The 21,070-nt window shown below is 40.0% G+C and overlaps 1 pseudogene; it reads left to right on the forward strand.

Annotated features, from left to right (window-relative positions):
* Positions 1-6,940: 6,940 nt before the first annotated feature.
* Positions 6,941-7,565, forward strand: LOC102492621 (28S ribosomal protein S33, mitochondrial pseudogene; annotated as a pseudogene).
* Positions 7,566-21,070: the final 13,505 nt, after the last annotated feature.

Below are 21,070 nucleotides of genomic sequence, written 5' to 3' on the forward strand. Positions count from 1 at the left end.
CGCACAGGCCGTATAGCAAAAGCCTCTCCAAAAAAAGGAAAAAATATTTTTAGGATCTGAAAATGTTTATTTAATTTGGGCTGATGTGATAACAATACTTAAAGCCCTGTGCATTGGGAGCAAAATCCCGCATGGCCAACCTCAGTTCCAGTCCCAGTGGCTTGAAGAATACACGGGGTTCATGTGCAGAGCAGAAGTCCTGATGAGATAGAAGAAAGAAGACCACAGCGTGACCAAGTGCCATTGGGAAGGTGTTCTCTCTCTCTGACAAGCACGCACATCCTCTTGATATACATATATGCATATCTATATATGTGTGTGTTTATATATACATATACTGATACATATATACACACATATGTGTTTACATATACAGTTATGTATACATACATAATAAACATGTATATAATGTGCACATATGTACATAATGTGCATATATGAGTATATAATACATACGTATGTGTGTGTGTTTATTTATCTGTATATGATTTGCTGTTTTTCTAGCATAGTGAGGTGTTGAGGAGAGTCCAATGACATAACCATTATGCCATTTGCTGGTCCTAGGTTATAAAAGATTTTCTAAAATTACTAAACATGATGAAAAGAAAGATATATTAAAGGACCTTCTACCTATCGCCAGTGTCATGCACTTTCAGCCTAAAATGCAAAAGTGTATTTTATGTTTTAAAATGCCTATGTGATACCAGTGAGAACTCAAAGACCATTCAGGTTCTGGGTTTGGTTTCTACTCTTTTTTTTTGCTTTAGAGGTTCATATCAGTAATTACTTCAATCACTCAGAAGCTGATAGCCAGAAACCCAGCCAAATCATGTTTCGTTGCCTTACTTTGTAAAGTTAACCTTATAATATGACTCAATTTATGTCTTTTCTAAGCTAAATTTAAATGAGAATTGAAGGTTTGGAAATTATCCTCTTTCCTTCTTAGCTCCTCCTTAATTTTTAAATACCAACTTTTTTTGGTCTCGTGCACTTGCTGCAGAGTAGAGAGACAGAGAGAAAGTGAGAACTCCCCCAAGGGGGAATGGCCACACCACCATTCCTTCTCCTCCTGGGATTCTGAGCGTGCCTGCACACACACACACACACACACACACACACACACACACACACAGAGAGAGAGAGAGAGAGAGGCTGATTTTCAAGTCAACGGGTCCTGGACCCAAGCTATGGATGGTCATGTGGGGGTCTAGTGCCTTAACCATTACGCCACCTGTTAGCCCCTACATACCAACTTTTAAAGAGATTTTGGAAACATATTCCATTTTACTGCATAGATGCAACCTCATCTTTGATTATAGAACTGAATAAACCACCCTCACAATGTGTGTTTTTACTCCATTTCTTTTTGTGACTTTTCCAAGTAAACAAGCTTAAACAGCATCTTGACTCTCATGCTATGTCCACACAGTCCCTGATGGTTAAAAAGACTTAGTATCGTCTTAAAAATATTTTTAAGGGGTCCAGTAGTTAGCATAATGGCTATGTCGCTGGACTCCCATGTAGTCCGCTGTGGTGTGGGTCCCGGACCCAGTGGCTTAAACTCACGCCAGGCGCGTGTGCGTGCGTGCCCAGGATCCCGAGAGGAGAATGGAGGAGAAGGGATTGCGGTGTGGCCATCCTCCCTGGGGGGGTGATTTCTCACTTTCTGTCTCTCTCTCTCTCTCTCTCTCTCTTTCTTTCTGGCGAGCGCACAGGCCGTATAGCAAAAGCCTCTCCAAAAAAAGGAAAAAATATTTTTAGGATCTGAAAATGTTTATTTAATTTGGGCTGATGTGATAACAATACTTAAAGCCCTGTGCATTGGGAGCAAAATCCCGCATGGCCAACCTCAGTTCCAGTCCCAGTGGCTTGAAGAATACACGGGGTTCATGTGCAGAGCAGAAGTCCTGATGAGATAGAAGAAAGAAGACCACAGCGTGACCAAGTGCCATTGGGAAGGTGTTCTCTCTCTCTGACAAGCACGCACATCCTCTTGATATACATATATGCATATCTATATATGTGTGTGTTTATATATACATATACTGATACATATATACACACATATGTGTTTACATATACAGTTATGTATACATACATAATAAACATGTATATAATGTGCACATATGTACATAATGTGCATATATGAGTATATAATACATACGTATGTGTGTGTGTTTATTTATCTGTATATGATTTGCTGTTTTTCTAGCATAGTGAGGTGTTGAGGATACTGGTGGGACTCAAGTAGGACCTGTGCTCTCCCAGGGTTCACCTGTCCATCAGAAGTAGCAAGTATGCCATGTAGGTCATTTTAAAAACCCTAGTAGCCACATACAAAAGCAAGAAAAGGGGCTCAGCCAATTGTGTGGTAGTTAAGGCAACCAGATCCCACATGGCCAACAACACGGCTCACGTCCTGTACTCATACCCAGCTTGAGAAATGTGCCAGGTGAATGTGCTTTCATGTCCAAAATCCCAAGAGGAGAGTGGAGAAGAAGGGGTTACAGCATGGCCATCCCCCTGGGGTGATTTCTCACTTTCCCTTTCTCTCTGCCTTTTTCTGGCAAGGGTACACACTCTTGGGTGTACACACTCTGTCTTTCTCTTTCAATCTCCAGTCAAATTGAAAAAGAAGAAAAATAAATATTCCTTTTTAAGAAATCGTCCAGAGACTTTTTTTTTGCATAGACAAGTGAACAAGAAGGGGGGGAAAAAGGCAAGAGAAATTAATTTTCATAGTACATTTTGTTTAAATCAATATATTAAAATACATCGCTGTTAAAAATATTACCAGTGAAATACTTTTGCATTTTTTGTTTATTGTTCCCGTCTTTAATCCCCGGTGCATATTTTACACTGTTAGCCCACCTCAGTTTGGATGAATACATACGTTCAGGTGCTTGATAAACACGTGTGGCCAGTGACAGACAACTGAACAGTGCAGCTGTTTGATGCCCTTGACAGTGCATGCAGGCTCGAGGGGAAAGTACTAAATACCTGTATGTATTCATTTTTATTCCACCATTGAAAGAATTCCTTCTGTGGGCCAGAATACATGGGGCTGGGAGGTGCTGAGGATACAGGTGGTCAGCATGGTAGTCAAGGCACTGGGCTCCCACATGATCAGCTGCAGTTTGAGTCCTGGATCTGGTGACTTGCTTTCTCACTCTCCCTCTGTCTTTCTCTTTCAGTCTCCAGTCAAATTGAAGAAGAAGAAAAATAAATAAATATTCCTTTTTAAGAAATCGTCCAGAGACATTTTTTTTTTTTGCGTAGACAAGTGAACAATTACAGCCTTTGCCTCTCCTTATACCAGTGCTAGCATGCTATATATCCTTTCTGCACCCGGCTTTTTTCTCTTACTGTAACTTGGAGATCGTTTTAAAACACACAATGATGTACCATAAATTATTTTACCACTCTCCTATTGATAGACTTGGGATTATTGCAGTCCTTCCCTATTATAAACAAGATACACGAATACTGACATTCCACATATGTGAGTAAATCCATAAAAACAAATCGATAAAAGAGTGACAGAAGTAGAGCTGCTGGGTGAAAGGTACATGCTGATAGACGGCACCACAGTTCTCCCAGTGGAAGTCACGCTCCCACTAGCCATGTAAGAGAATGCCTCCTACTCTTCAGCTTTGTCAGTGAAGTGTTACTGATCTTTCTGATCTTTGCTGAATTGATAGGAAAAAAAATGCTATTTCAGTATAGTTTTTTTATTTAAGAGTAATTTTTTTTAAAGAGATTTTTGCTATAGGGTGCATATGCTCACCAGAGAGACAGAGAGAGACAGAAAGTAAGAAATCACACCCCCAGAGGGATGGCCACAATCCCTTCTCCTCTATTTTCCTTTTACTATCTTGGGCATGCACCCACACACATCTGATGTGAGTGTTAAGCCACCTGCCAGGTCTGGGACTCAAACTGTGGTCGACTATGTGGGAGTCCACCAATGTACCCATTATGTCATCTGCTGGTCCCTCTTAAGAGTAATTTTGAGGAGCTGGCAGGTAGCGTGGTGGTTGGGGGTGCTGGATTCCAACATGGCCAACTGCGGTTCGAATCTCAGAACTGGTGGCTTGCTTTCTCACTCCCCCTCCCCCCCGCCCCCGCCAGTCTGTCCCTCTCTGGTCAAATTAAAAATAAATAAATAAAGTCAAATAAAGTAATTCTTTACAAAATAAAAGAGTAGTTTTGAGCACCTTTTCAAACATGTATTTTTCTTTGGAAAGTTTTTCGCTATAGGGCGCATACGCTCGCCAGAAAGACAGAGAGACAGAAAGCGAGAAATCACCCCCACCCCCCCAAGGGGATGGCCATGCCGCAATCTCTTCTCCTCTATTCTCCTTTCAGATCTTGGGCACACACGCACATGTGCCCAGCGTGAGTTTAAGTCACCAGGTCCAGGACTCGAACTGTGGTCGACTACATGGGAGTCCAGCGATGTAGCCATTACCTCATCTACTGATCCCAGTATTTTTTTTTAAAGTTTATTTATTTAGTCTTCCATGAGAGAGAAAGAATTAAAAGAGAGAGGAGGCAGGGAGACAGCACCTCCAGCAGGGAGTCGATGCTGTACCCTGCGTACTCAGGGAAGACTCCAAAACCAAAGTAGGAACCTTCCCCTGTGAGTCAGCCTTGCAGCATATCATGTTTTCTCTCTGTAACACTGTCTGGTCACCAGTTGCACTTTTTAACAAAATTAAAAGGCCGGTTTTGACTCATTTAATGTATTAACCTATGTTCTTGCTCAACATGAAAATGACTAACTTGTTTTATTTTTGTTTGCATTGTCTGGTATATGGGGAATGTGGGGGTCTTTTAGAAGTTCATGCAAAATGTGTATTATGGAACTATAGATTTCAAAAAACATATGCAACAAAATACTTATTTTAATTATATTTTTTCACAAACTTGAAATCCCTCATATTTTATTCATCCTTTATTCTGAATTACTTTGCTCTAGGGAAATCTCTTATGTATGTAGAGTAGAGTTTAGATGTATGTATGTATGTAGATGTAGAGTTTAGATTTGCTTTGTGATTCACTCTAAAAGCTATTTTTTTAATAGGTAAGGTTATTTATATTTACTGGAATTACAGATAAGTTTTGTATTACTTACATTACAGTATTTTAAATTTTGGGACCAGCAGGTGGTGTAGTGGTTAAAGCCTGGGACTCCCACATAGTTGACCATGGTTTGAGGCCCAGACCCAGTGGCTTGAAACTCAGGCCAGGCACATGTTCGTGCATGCCCAAAATCCTGAGAGGAGAATGGAGGAGAAGGGGTTATGGCATGACCATCCCACCTGAGGGGTGATTTCTCGCTTTCTGTCTATGTCTTTCCCTGTCTCTCCAGCAAGCACATGTATCCTATAGCAAAAATTTCTCAAAAAATAAATTTATAGTTTTGTAAAAATTTTTCCAATGTATGCTCTATTTCTCTACCTATTTGTGTGTATTTTATGGTAGATAGAAAGTTTTACAGTTTTTAAGTGGTTAACCTGACATTTTTAAACATATACATCTATATGTATATATAGATAGATATACACACACACATATATATATTAAAATTATTTATTTAATTTTATTAACTAATTATTATTATTTTTAGTTAGACCAGAGAGAGGAAAAGTGAGAAAGCAAGCCACTAGGTATGGAGCTCAACCATGATTGGCCACTTGGGAATCCAGCACCTTAACCACCATGCCACCTGCCTGCCCAAATTACAAGTTTAAATGATAAAGAATCCTCATTTTCTTGAGAATATACATTACTTTTTCAGAGTATAAAGACATCTGTCTTTAGTGCTTTGGTATCTCCTGTCTGTCTGTAATCTGTAATGTGGTTAGCACATTCTTTTGTTTGATTCTTTAGGCTCACATCACTTCCTCTTGTCTTATATCTTGATCAGCTGACGTTTGTCCCAGAGGATATTTCTCAAGTAGGGCATAGGAGAATGTTCTCAGAATTCTCGCATATTCAGAAATAGCCTGCTGTCCTTACACCCGAATAACATCTGTAGGTTACACGTTTCTTCCTTGAAGATATAGTAGGCCTTACTCTGCTGACATCATGATCATTTCTCCCCCCCCCACCCCTTGGAGAGGTATTTTGCTATAGGGCTCGTGCACTCACCAGAAGGACAGAGAGATGTGCTTGACTGAGTCCACATGCCGTGTACTCTGGATGGAAAATCTCATTTTGTATGTAGTAATGATGTACAGTGAATGAATGTAAATAAATAAATATAAAAAAAAAAGAAAAAAAAAGAGAGAGACAGAGAGACAGAAAATGAGAAATCACTCCCCAGGGGGGATGGCCACGCTGCAATCCCTTCTCCTCCATTCTCCTCTCAGGATCTTGGGTACGCACGCACATGCGCCTGGCGTGAGTTTAAGCCACTGGTTCTGAGACTCGACCCGCAGTCGACTACATGGGAGTTCAGCGACATAGCCATTACAGTAACTGCTGGTCCCTGCCCCACCACTTTTTAATAAGCCACTCTACCTAGCTTCCCAGGGGATGGTGTTGTATGTGTGCATGTTTTGCCTTTTAAGTTTTTGTCAGAGGGTGCTTGTGTTTGCCAGAGATAGATAGAGGGAAAGTGAAAAATCACTCTTCAAGGGGATAGTCATGCCACAGTCCCTTGCTCTCCATTCTCTTCTCAGGATTTTGGGCATGCACACACATGTACTCAGTGTGATTTACAAGCCATCAGGTCCAGGACTTGAACTGTGGAAAACCATATGGGAGTCCAGCCCCTTAACTACCATGCCACCTGCTGGCCCTATCGTTGTTGTGTTTTAAAGTCCATTATTTTCTGCTACTGCTTCCTGTACTTGCCTCTGGTTGGAGCTTCCAGGAGCAGGGCCTGTTGTTAGAAAAAAAAGAAGGATTCTGGCATTTTGCTGCTTAAGAAATGTCTTCACTGTCAGAATATGCCTTGTGTATGAGTCGTCCGAGTGCCCGGCTGTCTGGGGAAGTCGCCAGGCCTACTGATTCCAAATCCATGAAAGTGGTGACACTGTTCAGAGAACAGTCTTTGGCCAAGAGGAGGGAGAGTTATGACTGGTATTGAAGTCACGACACCTAATTGCACTCATGGGGACACTTCATTTTCTTAGCCTCCACAGAGATGAGCATCAAGATATTGAGGATGAGCAAGTGCGTTTAAAGAAGCTTCCTGGAAACGGGAAATCACGGAAAGAAGGGAAAAGAGCAACACAAAGGAAACAGTACCGGCCCATCGGGAGAGGGCATTTCCTCCGTGACTGAGAAGAAAGTGCACTTCCGGTTCTTCACGTTTGGAGGAACGGGCTCTTCCTAAATGAAGGCTGTCTGGAGAAACACGGCCGTCCACGTGTTGAAGTCTCATCCAGTTAAACTGTAACTGGTTTCTTGAGCATGTTCTACTTCTGCAAAATTACTTTGGCCTCGGATCTATTATCTGAGGTTTACCTAATTCTCTGGTAAAATTAATACATTAATTATTGTTTAATGACTTGTTTGGAATGGGGACGGGATATTGGGGGAGTGGAGGAGAACCCTCATTAAATGAGTCTAGTGGCGTCCTCATTACTCCTTGCTTGCTTGCCCACTTAGCCCTAAACTTCTTTTATCTCTGACCGTTCAGCCATGGTCTCCACCAGCCAAGCTCACAAACTTCACTTGACTCTGTACTTACTCCTTTGAGACTATCTTATAAGATAAATGTGTGGGATGGAACCAGCAGTTGGCATAATGGCTATGTCGCTGGACTCCCATGTAGTTGACCGCAGTTCAAGTACTGGACCCAGTGGCTTAAACTCACAACAGGTGCATGTGCATGCGTGCCCAAGATCCTGAGAGGAGAAAGGAGGAGAAGGGATTGCGGCGTGGCCATCTTCCCTGGGGGGTGATTTCTTGCTTTCTGACTCTCTGTCTCTCTCTCTGTCTTTCTGGCAAGCGCACGTGCCTATAGCAAAAACCTGCTTAAATAAATAAATAAATAAATAAGATAAAAAGACTGGAATTGGAAAGAGAGTTTCAAACAGCTATTGTGTACAAGGTACTGGGGGCCTAGTAAAAGTGGTTAGCAAGAGAAACAGTCCCTGCTTGATGGAACTTTCAATTTTGTGGGTGAGACTAATCTTTTATAATTATGTAAGTTTGTATTAAATTCTGCAAAAGAAAAAGTCAGACTTTTATGAGAGTGTGGATGAATGGACAGAGAGATCTAGACAAGTAGCCAGAGGGCCAATCTCATTAGGGAGTTTAAAGGTGGTCTCCCCAAAGAAATTATATTTAAGTTGACCCCTAAAGGGTAAAGAAGAGTTAGCCATAAGAAAATGATGAGAAAAGCATTTGAGGCAGATAAATACCATTTACAAAGCTCTAAAGTAAGAAATGGTCCCATTCAAAGAATTGAAAATGGACCACTGATTGGTACATGGTTGGCCATAAGGAAACAGGCAAGAATATGGACGGCTCTGCAAGTTCTCCGAAAAAGCTTAGACTTAATTCAAGGTTAAAATGTGTACGATGCTCTTTCTTTCTTTCTTTCTTTCTTTCTTTCTTTCTTTCTTTCTTTCTTTCTTTCTCTCTCTCTCTTTTTTTTTTTAAGAGGTTTTTGCTATAGGGCACGTGCACTTGCCAGACAGACAGAGAGAGAGACAGAGAGACAGAAAGCGAGAAATCACCCCCAGGGGGAATGGCCACGCCGCAATCCCTTCTCCTCCGTCCTCCTCTCGGAATCTTAAGCACACACACACATGCACCCGGCGTGAGTTTTAAGCCACTGGGTCTGGGACACGAACCACGACCGACTACGTGGGAGTCCAGCGACATAGCCATTACACTAACTGCTGGTCCCATGATGCTATTTCTGAGAGATGACGGTATATATTTGGGTAGCTAGCTGCTAATTTTATTGTGTTCTAGCAATGAGTTTCCCAAAAAGGTAGTAAGAATTTTTCTGATTTTTCTTTCTCTTTTTTATTTTCCTTGTTTTAAAAAAGAATTGTTCTGAGGTGCTGGCAGGTAGCATGGTGGTTTAAGGGTGCTGGATTCCCACATAGCCCACTGTGGTTCAAGGACTGGACCTCGGAGTTTGTTTTCTCACTTTCCCTCTCTCTCTTTCTCTGTCTCTCCCTGATCAAACTGGAAAATAATAATAACAATAATAAATAAAGTCAAATAAAATAATTCTTTTAAAAAAATAAATAAAATCCATTATCTTCCTAGGATATATTTTGGTTGGCTGTTCTGAGTCTGTTTTCCATAGAATTTGGTGTGCTCCTTCCTATGTAGGTAAAAGTCTTTTATCTGAGAAAACAAAAGTTTGAATTCTATTCTTACTATTTGGTTATGATGTGATCTTTTCTTCTTCAGCAACCCCACATTGTATAGGTTTAATTCCCTTTGCATATTCTGCCATATCTTTCCTCTTGTTATACTTTCAACTTTTTTTTCATTTGTCTTCCTTCATATCTATCCTCTATTTTCCCTACTGTGTTTTCAGTGTCATCTAGTCTTCCTGGTACTTCTTCTAGTTTTACTTTTGTTTCTGTGATGGATTTTTTTTTTTCTTTTCGTCAAACTTTCTCCTGAGTTCTGCCAGATCATACTTCACCCCCTCCCTGTTACCTCATGATATCTTCCCCGAGCTCTAACACTTCTGATTGATGTTCTTTCTGCATAGAATCAATTGCTTTGTTTTTTAAATTCATGGCAAAATATTTGATCATAGTTTATCTACCTTGTGGAAGTCATTTTTATATTTGTCTACCACCTATTTGATTTTTGTACTTACATTGATCCTCTACTAATTTAAAAAAAAATTTCCATTTGCAATATGAGTTTTTCTTTCTTCCTTTTTAAAATTTTACCTTAGGATACCTACACTCATTGAAAAAAGACAGAGAGAAAAGAAAGTGAAAAAGCAACCCCAATAAGAATAGTCACACCACAGTCCCTTCTCCGTTTTTCCTTTTCCAGGATTTTAAACACAGATGCACATGTACCCAGTGTGTTTTTCAAGCTGATGGGTCCTTGACTTGAACTGTACAGTTGGGCATGTGGGATGATCCATCTCACCTGACCAGGCCACAGTCTGATCCCAAGAGTTTTTCATGCAATCAATATTTGCAAAAATTCATGTTGGGTTCTTTCTCATTATACAAGATGGCAGGTGAAAAAGCTGTGAAGCAGGATACTAAGGAGAAGAAACCATAAGCCAAGAAGGCTGATGCCAGTGACAAGGTTAAAAAGGGTGACCCCAAGGCTAAAAAGCCCAAGAAGGAGAAGTCCTATTGCAGCTGAAACCCAGTCCTAGTCCACGGCATCGGCAGATACTCCTGATCTGTCATGGATTCCAGAAAGGCCATGTACTAGAGGAAATACTCAGCCACTAAATCCAGGATCGAAAAGAAAAAGGGAAAGGTCCTTACCACTGTCACAAAACCAGTTGGTGGAGACAAGAATGGTGGTACCTGGGTGGTTAAACTTTGCAAAATGCCTAGGAATTATCCTACTGAAGATGTGCCTTAGAAGCTGTGGAGCCACGGCAAAGACCCTCAGTCAGCATGTGAGAAAGCTGTGAGCCAACATCACACCTGGGACCATCTTGATCATCCTCACCGGACACCACAGAGGCAAGAATGGTTTTCTTGAAGCAGCTGAGCAGTGGCTTGCTACTTGTGAGTAGACCTCTTGTCCTCAATAGAGTTCCACTGTGTAGAGCACACCAGAAATTTGTCATCGCCACCTCCACAGAAATTGAGAAAATCCCAAAGCACCTTACTGATGCTTACTTCAAGAAACACAAACTGTGGGGCCAGCAGGTGGTGTGGTGGTTAAGGGCACTGGACTCCCACAGGGCTGACCACAGCTTGAGTCCTGGACCTGATGGGGTTGCTTTCTCCCTTAAAAAAAAAAAAAAAAGAAAGAAAGAAAGAAAGAAAAAGAAGCTGCGAAATCCCAGATACCAGGTAGGTGAGATCTTCAACACAGACAAGGAGAAATAAGAGATTATAGAAGAGCACAAGGTTGATCAGAAAACTGTGGACTCACAAATTTTACCAAAAATCAAAGCTATTCCTCAGCACCAGGGCTACCTGTGATCCGTGTTTGCCCTTACGAATGGAGTTAATCCTCACAAATTGGTGTTCTAGTTCTAGATTTTTTGCCAAGAACCTAATTAAATAACTGATTTTTTTTTTTTAAATTCAGATGGGGAAGGTTCAGTGCCAACTAGAACTTTTCTTATATTTGCAGAGTTTTATATGTAAGATTTAATTTTCCTCCTTGAGTTAATGGAATTAAGTAGCTGGAATATCTTTCCTCTCCAAAGCAAAGTTATTTTCCTCTCCCTCTAGCAAAAATAGACTCCCCACAAGTACAATTTATATACTTCTTCAGACTTAAGTTTTATGTTTTTCCCTAGAATAAAACCAGGTACAAGGGAACTCCCATTGCTAGCACGTGTACCTTCTTTCTGCTGTTACAAACAAGGAGTTAGGCCTCTCCCTTTGAAAAGTGTGCTTTTTCTTTTTTCAAGCTCTGTGTTGTGACATCTTCTCTCTTTATGTTTTCCTAGATAATCTCCACTACTTTTGGCATGCCTTCCACTTATTTTATAGTTTGGGGTGATAGTTGTTTTTTTAACTTTGTCAGAAATGGAGTTTGCCTTTTTCTTTTGTAAAATTTTTTTCTTTTCATTTTTTTTTTGTAATTAGTTAATTTACATTCATTCACTGAGCGTTGTCACAGCATATAAAATGTGATTTCTCATCCAGAATATACTGCATAGGGGCTTAATCATACATGTTTTTGTCAATAATTTTACATTTCTAGTTTCATATATTTCCACTCCTATTTCTCACCCTCTGCCATTTCCCACCCTCCTCCTCACTATGTCAGTTTTCCATTCCTTTTTCCCCCTACACATTTTGTTGATTCACAAAATTTCTTAAACAATCTAACTACTTTCAATAGCAAGCTCTGCTGATATCTACATATCTATGAATACATGTCTGACTTTAGGCATAAAATTCTGAGTAGAATGAATATACTATAAGGTAGTACCTAGCATACTATATAGCTTACTGCAATAATTATGTATTTTTTACTCTATTTTTTAATTTCAAGAAAAGCAGTTTTAGCTTTAATAAATCAAAGAAATGCTAAGTAACTATGCTTAAAATGTAAAGTCAGAAAACAGCTTGGGATTTTGCTCAAATAGTAGGTACATGAACCTATTGGCAGCTCAAGACAGGACAAAAGTCCTTAAAACCAGAAAACAAAGCCTAGAAGAAAATCAGCAATGTTTTAGTCAAAAGTCATAAAATTCTATTTCACCAGTTCAAACTCATGTACTTAATCTATCTTCTGTTGTGGTCCAATCTTCCTGATAATATTCTGGGGTATAATATTCAACTCCGGACTTGTCCCTGTGATTAAGTTGGCCATTTTCTTAGTTTTTGAACTCTTATTTCTGTGCGACTGTATTTAATTTTCCTGTTATAGCACTCCCTTGAGAACTTCTTAGAGATCTGATCTGATGCTGGTAAATTCTTTCAGGTTTTCTTTATCTGTGAATATTCTTGTCTTTTCTTCCCATATGAAGGATAATCTTGCTGGGTACAATATTCTTGGTTGAAATTGCTTTTCCCCTAACTCTTTGAATGTATTTTCCCATTCTTTCCTCGCTCACATTGTTTCCAATGAGAGGTCCCCTGTTAGCCTGATGGGATATCCTTTGTAGGTAACTTGTTGTTTCTCTCTTGCCAATCTTAATATCTTGTCTTTGTGGTTTTGGTCAGTCTGGCTATCATGTGTCTTGGAGAAGATCTTCTTGGGCTAATTTTATTGGGGGTCCTTTCTCGGGTCTGGATCTTTGTATACCTTTCTAGGTTAAGAAAGTTTTCTTCCAGGATTTCATGGAATATATTGTCAATGCCCTTATGAGTTTTTCTCTTTCTGGGATCCCAATTATTTGGATGTTTGTATGTTTGATGGTATCTAGGATTTCTTGTATATTATTCTCATTTTGGGGGCAATTTTCTCAGTCTTTATGGTGGATTTTTCTAGGCCAGCAATTCTGTCTTCTACATCTGTGATTTGATTTTCGGTATGATCTAATCTGCTTCTAATACTTTCAAGGGAGGTTTTGACTTCCTGTATTTTATATATAGCCTTCATCTCTAACAGGTCCATTTGATTCTTTTTTTATAATGTGAATTTTCCCTTTTAGATCTTGCAAGAATTTCCTCACCTCTTGAAGCTTGTCAGCTTCTTTCCCCTGCCTCTTCAGCAGTTCAATGTCTTCTCTTCGATCTCTGTGAGCTTTGTCTCCATGAAAATTCTAAATTCTTTATCTGACATTTCTATGAATTTTATCATACTGTCTGAGGGTGAAGAGGAGTTATTATTTTTCCTTGGAGGAGAGGTATTTTCCTGTTTGTTTTTTTTCCCTCACAATTCTTGTGACCCTGCAGTGATTTCTAGTCATCTGATAGAAATGTCTTCTCTTCGATCTCTGTGAGCTTTGTCTCCATGAAAATTCTAAATTCTTTATCTGACATTTCTATGAATTTTATCATACTGTCTGAGGGTGAAGAGGAGTTATTATTTTTCCTTGGAGGAGAGGTATTTTCCTGTTTGTTTTTTTTCCCTCACAATTCTTGTGACCCTGCAGTGATTTCTAGTCATCTGATAGAAGGTACGTTTTTCCCTAATTCTTGAAATTCAATCTGAGCATTCAGAGGCGTGCAGGAGGAGGTGATCTGCGATCTCTCTTCCATTCCATTTTCACACTTCGTGCATCAGAATCAATGGGAATAGAGAAATATTCTGACCCTAATTATGTTCAGATGTTTAGATCCTGTTCACTTGAACTTGTCTAGACACGTAGTGTGTAGGAGCTCAGAAGTCAATGAATAAAGATAAAGAAAAAGGAAAAGAATTAGAGAAGAGGAAGGAAGAGGAAAATATAAAATAAAAAGGAAAAAAAATATTAGAAAAACTTTAGATTTTAATTTTAAAACTTAAGATTTTAATTTTAAAAAGTAAAACTTGAAAACCATGTGGTACGCAAACAGTATTTCACAGCCAAAGTTCAGGATCCTTGTGAAGATGGCCCTGGATTTGTGCCTTTCATAAATAGAATTGGGAAAGGTACTATTAGTACAATAAAGAAGGGGCTTGAGAACCCAGAGAATACTTTACCTTAAAAAAAAAAAAAATTTAAAAGACACAGTGAGACAGATAGAGAGAGAAATGGAGAAAAGGAGACATCTTGCCCTACCCACTAGAAATGAGTGTGGAGGGGGAAGTCTCAGCAGAAAACCTTCATTTGAAGTCCCTGAAAGCAATTATTTCACAGCTGAAGTTCAGAATCCATGTCGCCTTTTCCTTTTTCCTTGTTGCTTTTAAGCACTTTCTGTGAACAGAAGGAAGCAGTGTTGGCTTTATGCCACCATCTACACTAAAAGTGACTTCCATACTTTCTTTGTTTTTTGCCATAGAGCACATGCACTCTGGAAGGAAAGAGAGAAATCACACACACACACACACACAGACACTCACACCCAGGGGGATGGCCACGCTGCACTCTCTTCTCCTCTATTCTTTTGAGATTTGGGGCATGCATGCACACACATGTGCCCAGCGTGATTTTTCAAACAGGTCCGGACTCCAGCTGCAGTTACTATGTGGGAATTCAGTGCCTTAACCGCTATACCTACCACCTGCTGGCCCATGTCTTCTATACTTTTTAAATGACAGTTATTTGGATATGTTTTATAATGCTCATGACATATTAAAACATGTAACTATATTAGACTGCATGCCCTTCTCCCCATGAGGTTTACCCAAGGTGCATTATTACTCATTGAAAAAAAGGCTTAGAAAACACTGAAGTCCATATAGTGGAATGCATTAAGTGCTTTTACAAAGGCTTTTGGTCTAGCGAGAGGTAACATTCTCCTTTCCTAGTTAGTTTAGATAAGTATCACACACTGTGTGCTCAGTACACATTGAAAAAAAGTGGTTCAAGGAATAGTAACTGACAGAAACTTAATAATCACAACATAACTTTGAAGTTTGGTAGCTTGATACTGTAATTATTTTTGTTTTATTTGATTTCTTTCATGAAAGTAAGAGGTTGACAGAGAGAGAATCACCTTCAGGGTCTCCCCTGTAATCTCTGCCCACAGCCTTCCCAGCCAGTTGGGATTGTGGCTGTGTACCTGGCAGGTACAGGCATCCGGGGACCTGAGCCTGTGACCTTCCAGATTGATCCAGCCTCACTTGAGCAGCACATTACCACTGCACTGTTCAGCTGGCCCTGATAGAGTGTAATATTTTGCAAGGCACTTTCACATCCATTATTTCATTTGATCCTTTAGTGACCCACTGAGGGGGATATTATGATGTCCTTTTTACAAATACAGAAAATGAAGCTCCCAGAGGTTAAGTGACTCATTTAAGGCCACAAGGCTGAATGTCAAACCGCAGTCACTGGGGTCTTCAGCGGCTGCTGGGGTGCAAGGAGGGATGATGTCCTCCAGTGGAATGTGGACTCATACAAAGGCAAATGCTATCATTAAGAAACTGCCAAGTCACAGAACTTAATTCATCAGGCTAATCAAAACACACTCATCTTGAATTCTTTCCTATTTTTAAGGAGATGAAAGCAGAAAGAGCTGTCAATTTCTTCAAATACTTGAGATAATCTATTGTGTTGTCATGAAAGTCATGGCGTATTTTTCTGTGCAAAAATGCGTCTTGACTTTTCTGACGATCCGATATTTAAAATATCTTATTTTAAAAAATAATCAGTGGCATGGTAGTTAAGATAGTTGGATCCTACATGGCCAAATTCAAGGCCCAAATCCTAGATACAGCAGCCTAAAAAAACCACTCTAGGCACACATGCATGCACGCCTAAAAACCCAGGAAGAGAAGGGATTGCATTGCGGTCATCCCCGCTGGGGGCTGATTTCTCATGTTCTCGCTCTCATCGCTCTCATCTCTCTGGCAAGCACACTTGCTCTATAGCAAAAATTAAACAAATGAACAAAATGTTTATTTTCTCTTTAATGAGATAAAGACCCAGGTACCTTGACAGGTTCTCACCACACCATAATGATTCCCCTCACCCCCAACCAAACTTGCAGTCTGTCAGGATTATTGGCACAAGCTGGCGTGTTCTGGTTAATCTGGGATCCAAACTTGGAGCCTACTCAAATGGCCCCAGTATCACTCAGCAGCCCCCTTCTACCTGTGCCACTGGGACTGGGGCTAAAATCTCTCAGGTAAGTTCCACAGCATGAGGAGAGGGAGTATATTCATTTCTCAGTTGACTTGATCCATGGCCCATGTGTGTGTTCAAGGGAGGTAACTGAACCCAAGGAGGATTTCAGAATGAGATCTGAAAAACAGCCCTATACTGGGACCAGCAGTTAGCGTAATGGCTATGTCGCTGAACTCCCATGTAGACGACCACAGTTCAAGTCCTGGACCCGGTGGCTTAAACTCACACCAGGCGTGTGTGTGCCCAAGATCCCGAGAGGAGAATGGAGGAGAAGGGATTGTGGCGTGCCCTTCTCCCCTAGGGGGTGACTTCTTGCTTTCTGTCTCTCTGTCTCTCTCTGTCTTTCTGGTGAGTGCATGTGCCCTATAGCAAAAACCTCTAAAAAAAGAAAAAGAAAAAAAAAAAAAAAGAAAAACAGCCCTATACTGAGTATTATCTTACACATTTTATTTTCAACTTCTTTAGTGTTCAGATGACCAGGAACTTGGTATTAAATCAATTACTCCCTGAGAGTACATCAAATAGCCATCAGTTATAATGTCAGAGTACCTTCGTTCTTTGGAAATAAACTGCCTCTTCATAATTTATCTTTATGCTTGGTGGCCAGATGCTATGCAATCAAATCATTGAAACTTCTCTCACTTCTAAATGTAGCTCAGGCACGCTAAATGTGACGTTCCGTCGACTCATTAGTGTAGTCGGAATGTATAGGTGCATGCGTGTGTTAGGGGGACACAAGACAATTGCCAATAGATGAGATGTGTTTAACCGTTTCAAAATATCATCTAATAGCCATGCCCAGCTGCTTTCGTCAATTTATAAACTTCTATTTGAATAAAACTGTTTAATATCATGAAAGGAACTAATCACGAGTAGCTGATAGCTTTTCCTAATAGATATTTTAAGAATATCAAAAATTTGGAAAGTGTTGATTTTCTGAATAAATTCTCGGCTTTGGCAAAGCTGACAAGCTCTCCTTGATAAATATTCTTGTCTATTAAGTGTTCACTTTTTAATGTCAAAAACAAATGTAAGCAAAGCTACAAGAAAGAAAGAAAGAAAGAAGGAAGGCAGAACAAGAAGAGGAAAGGCTATTGCACTGGGAAATATTTATTTATGTATTTAGAATTTCAAATGAAACTAAAAGTTGAGAAGAGACTTTTTCCATGAAATTATCACCCTGCTTTCTGCACCTAATTCTACAGGCCCTAAAATAGCTAATTAAAACTGAACTGTATTGCCTAGTTAATTCAGTTGGCAGTTAACCCTAGGGAATATTTTGGCAGTTAATTATATACATTGACAATTTTTAAATGGCGGGTATAAATTTATAGTGATACAGCCATAAAACCCCACCCCCGCAATCAGATTTTTGTTCATATGAAGGTTCAGATTCATCTTAATCAGTAATAAGAAACATAATTGGGCTCTTTTGATTAGTGATTATTCCTATAATGCTTCAAAGAGGTCTCATTCTTACGAATTGTTTTCTGCTCCAACACAGTCTGCAAACAGATCTGTATTTCCAAAGAAGACACAATGGCACATGAATCAGGACTTCTCTCCCTCTACCTCTTTCGCCCACCACACTCGTGCACACACAGACATTTTAAAGTTAAATTTCTCTTCACCTTCAAATTGTGCTGCATTTCAGACTCTTAATAAATGGCTATACCTAGTCCCAGAACTTGGTAGTTTAAATGCCTGACACTCATACTGACAGAATTGATGGTCTGTTTGAGGAGACAAGACTTTGAAGATACAAAATAATCAAAGACATGAAGCAGACTCTAATCAGGTACCAAAGCGCGTCCTCAGGTTGCAGGAGGAAAGGAAGGCTGTGGGGTTAGAGGGTTCAGACAGGTGAGCTGTGAGTGCGGGTGCTTAGACCCTTGCCTAGGGAGCGCAAAGCAACAAGCGTCTGCCTCACTGGACAGATGGGGGAGGTTTTCCTAAGACTATGATGTCTGAGATAAGTGTTTTCGAAAAAGCATTCATTTTTCCTTGTTATTATTTTTAAAATTTGCTCACGAGAGAGGGGAAATGAGAAAGAAGCCCCCAGGTCCAGGACTCAAAACAGTCACCATGTAGGAGTCCAGAGCCTTGATCACCGTGCCACCTGCTCTTCCAAGCTCTTTGTCTTTTAAAACTTACCTGGGGTCAGCAGGTGGCATGGTGGTTAAGGTGCTAGACTCCAACACGGTGCCTGCAGTTACATTCCCAGACCCAGCCCAGGTAGCTTGTTTTCTCCCTCTCACTCTCTTTCCGTGGTCCTATTATAATAAGTTAGTTAATTAAATAAATAATTCTTTAAAAAAAAAAAAGAAAGGAGAGGGCCAAGGGCACAAGTTAAAGAGAGAAGCTATTTACAAATGCTAAGAAGTTTAGACTTCATATGCAAATGATTGGGGCTAGGTAAGATTTTTAGAAAAGTAGAACATGAGGTGAACAGGTGGAACAGTGGTTAAGGCACTATATTCCCACATGGCCAACTGTGGTTCGAGTCCCAGACCTGGTACTTTGCTTTCTCTCATCAAGTTGAATAATAACAAATAAAATTAAATGAATAATTTTTTAAAAAATACACTTAAGGGGCCAGCAGGTGGCGTAGTGGTTAAGACATTGGATTCCCACATGGCTGACCACAGTTTGAGTCACGAACCTGGTGACTTGCTTTCTCACTCTCTCTAGATCTCTCTGTCTCTCTGGTAAAACTGAAAAATAAATAATAACAAATTAAATAATTTAAAAATATATATGTATATATACTTTTTTTTTTTTTTTTAAAGAAAACAAAGTAGGACATGTGGTAGCTAGATGGTATGGCAGTTAAGGTGCTGGATCCCACATGGCCGATGGCATCGTCTGAGTCCTGGGCCCGGTGGCTTGGGAAACAACCTGGGCACATGTGTGTGCGTGACCAAAATCCAGAGAGGAGACTGGAGGAGGAGGGATTGCGACATGGCTGTCCCCTCTTGGGGGTGATTTCTCACTTTCTCCCTGGCAAGTACACACACCCTATAGCAAACTTAAAAAAATAAAAAGGACATGATCAGAGTTGGATTTTGGAAAGCCTTCGTATGTGAAATGCAGAGAAGAATTATGAGAAGGGACTTCATTATGGGAAAATGGAAATAAAGTATGAACTTTGGTGCAAAAAACTTTTGAAATCCATATGTGTGGTGTTTTCATAATACACATTTCCTGTGAGCTTTCTGAGGGCCTCTCCCATTAGAGGCCGGAAGGCTCCTTCAGAGGTGCCACAGGTGGTAGGACAAGAGAAAGGAGACGTGGAGGAGGCCAAGGTTAGGAAGGACCCCCTCGCCTCCACATAGCCATAGGCCAGATTATTGTTTTTTAAAGAGTTTAAACTCCGCGCTAGCCATCTGGGATGGGAATCAGAAGCTGCGTCAACCAGTAAGCATCCGGCAATATGCTAAGCAGTCGTTGATGTAGCCCGTGCGGGAGAGGGAAAAAAATTACTGTGTTTTCAATTATCCAAAGAGTTCCATCCATCTGCCCCTTACCAGTGAATTAAGTGTAAATAGATAAATACAACCAAGTTCACTGGTAACCTTTAGTGCATGCCATTAATCAGAGTAATAAGGGTGGTGGTGTTTTTCTTTTCCTGGAGACTTCATTGAGACCATAGAAAGAAAAATGGTGACATGAGGTCAGTTTAGCTCAACCCTATGACACTTTGTCAATACCGTATTGGCAATTCAGTTACGGTGAAAAATAAGGGCATTATTTGGCTGTTAGGAGATAGTAAATAGATTATTTATTATGCTGTCTGTCATCAATCAGAACCCAAACCAACAAGACACCAGCGGCCTGAATAATTTCCCTGCACAGGCCCCAAACTGCTCACTCGCACTCTGTCTCATCCTCTGTCTTAATCCCTGCCTGTGTGTGTATGTGTGCGGGCGCGCACATGTGTGTTAGAAAATGTTGTCAGATTTAAAGTTGATGAATGTGGGAATTTATTAACAGGAAATGAAAACTGATAGGTATTTAACATTTAATGGGAAATAATCTACTGTAACATTAAAAACTCAAAATAATACTAACTGTTTTAATTGTCCATGGTAATTAAACTGTCACTGTGGCCATTAAAAAGATAGGTGGATAGTAAGCTATTGACACAAGCTCTTCAAATAAAGTGGCTTAATTTGAAACCTAAACTTAACTTAAATTGAATGATTGCTACCTTTTTCTTGCTTTTGATTTTTCAGAATGTCAGCCTCAAAAACTGTTTTTTTTTTTTTCTGTATTTTATCAGGGTTATACCAAAAGTCTGACTCAGCGTGTGGTAATGAACATTTCTAATTAAAAAAAAACAATAATCTTTGATGGCCAGCAGGTGGCATAGTGGTTAAAGCACTGGACTACCACATGGCCAACTGTGGTTCAAGTCCAGGACCTGGTTTGCTTAAAAACCATAGAACGTGTGTATGCCCAAAATCCTGAGAGGAGAATGCAGGAGAAAGGACTGCAGGGTGGCCATCCCCTGGGGGCTGACTTCTCACTTTCCATCTCACCGTCTCTATCTTTCTCCAGCAAGGTCACCCACCTTATTGCAAAAAAACGTTTCACAGTAAAATTTATTTCTACAAAAAATAATTATGCTTTCTTTAGATTCTTTATGGATGCTCTTTATTACGTTAAAGAAGTTTGCATCTTTCCTAGTTTGCTAAGAGCCATTATCAAAAATAGATACTGAATTTTATCTCATGTTTTGTTTGCAACTACTGA

The sequence above is a fragment of the Tupaia chinensis genome, unplaced genomic scaffold, assembly GCF_000334495.1.
Source record: "Tupaia chinensis unplaced genomic scaffold, TupChi_1.0 Scaffold000063_1, whole genome shotgun sequence".
Lineage (NCBI taxonomy): Eukaryota > Metazoa > Chordata > Mammalia > Scandentia > Tupaiidae > Tupaia > Tupaia belangeri.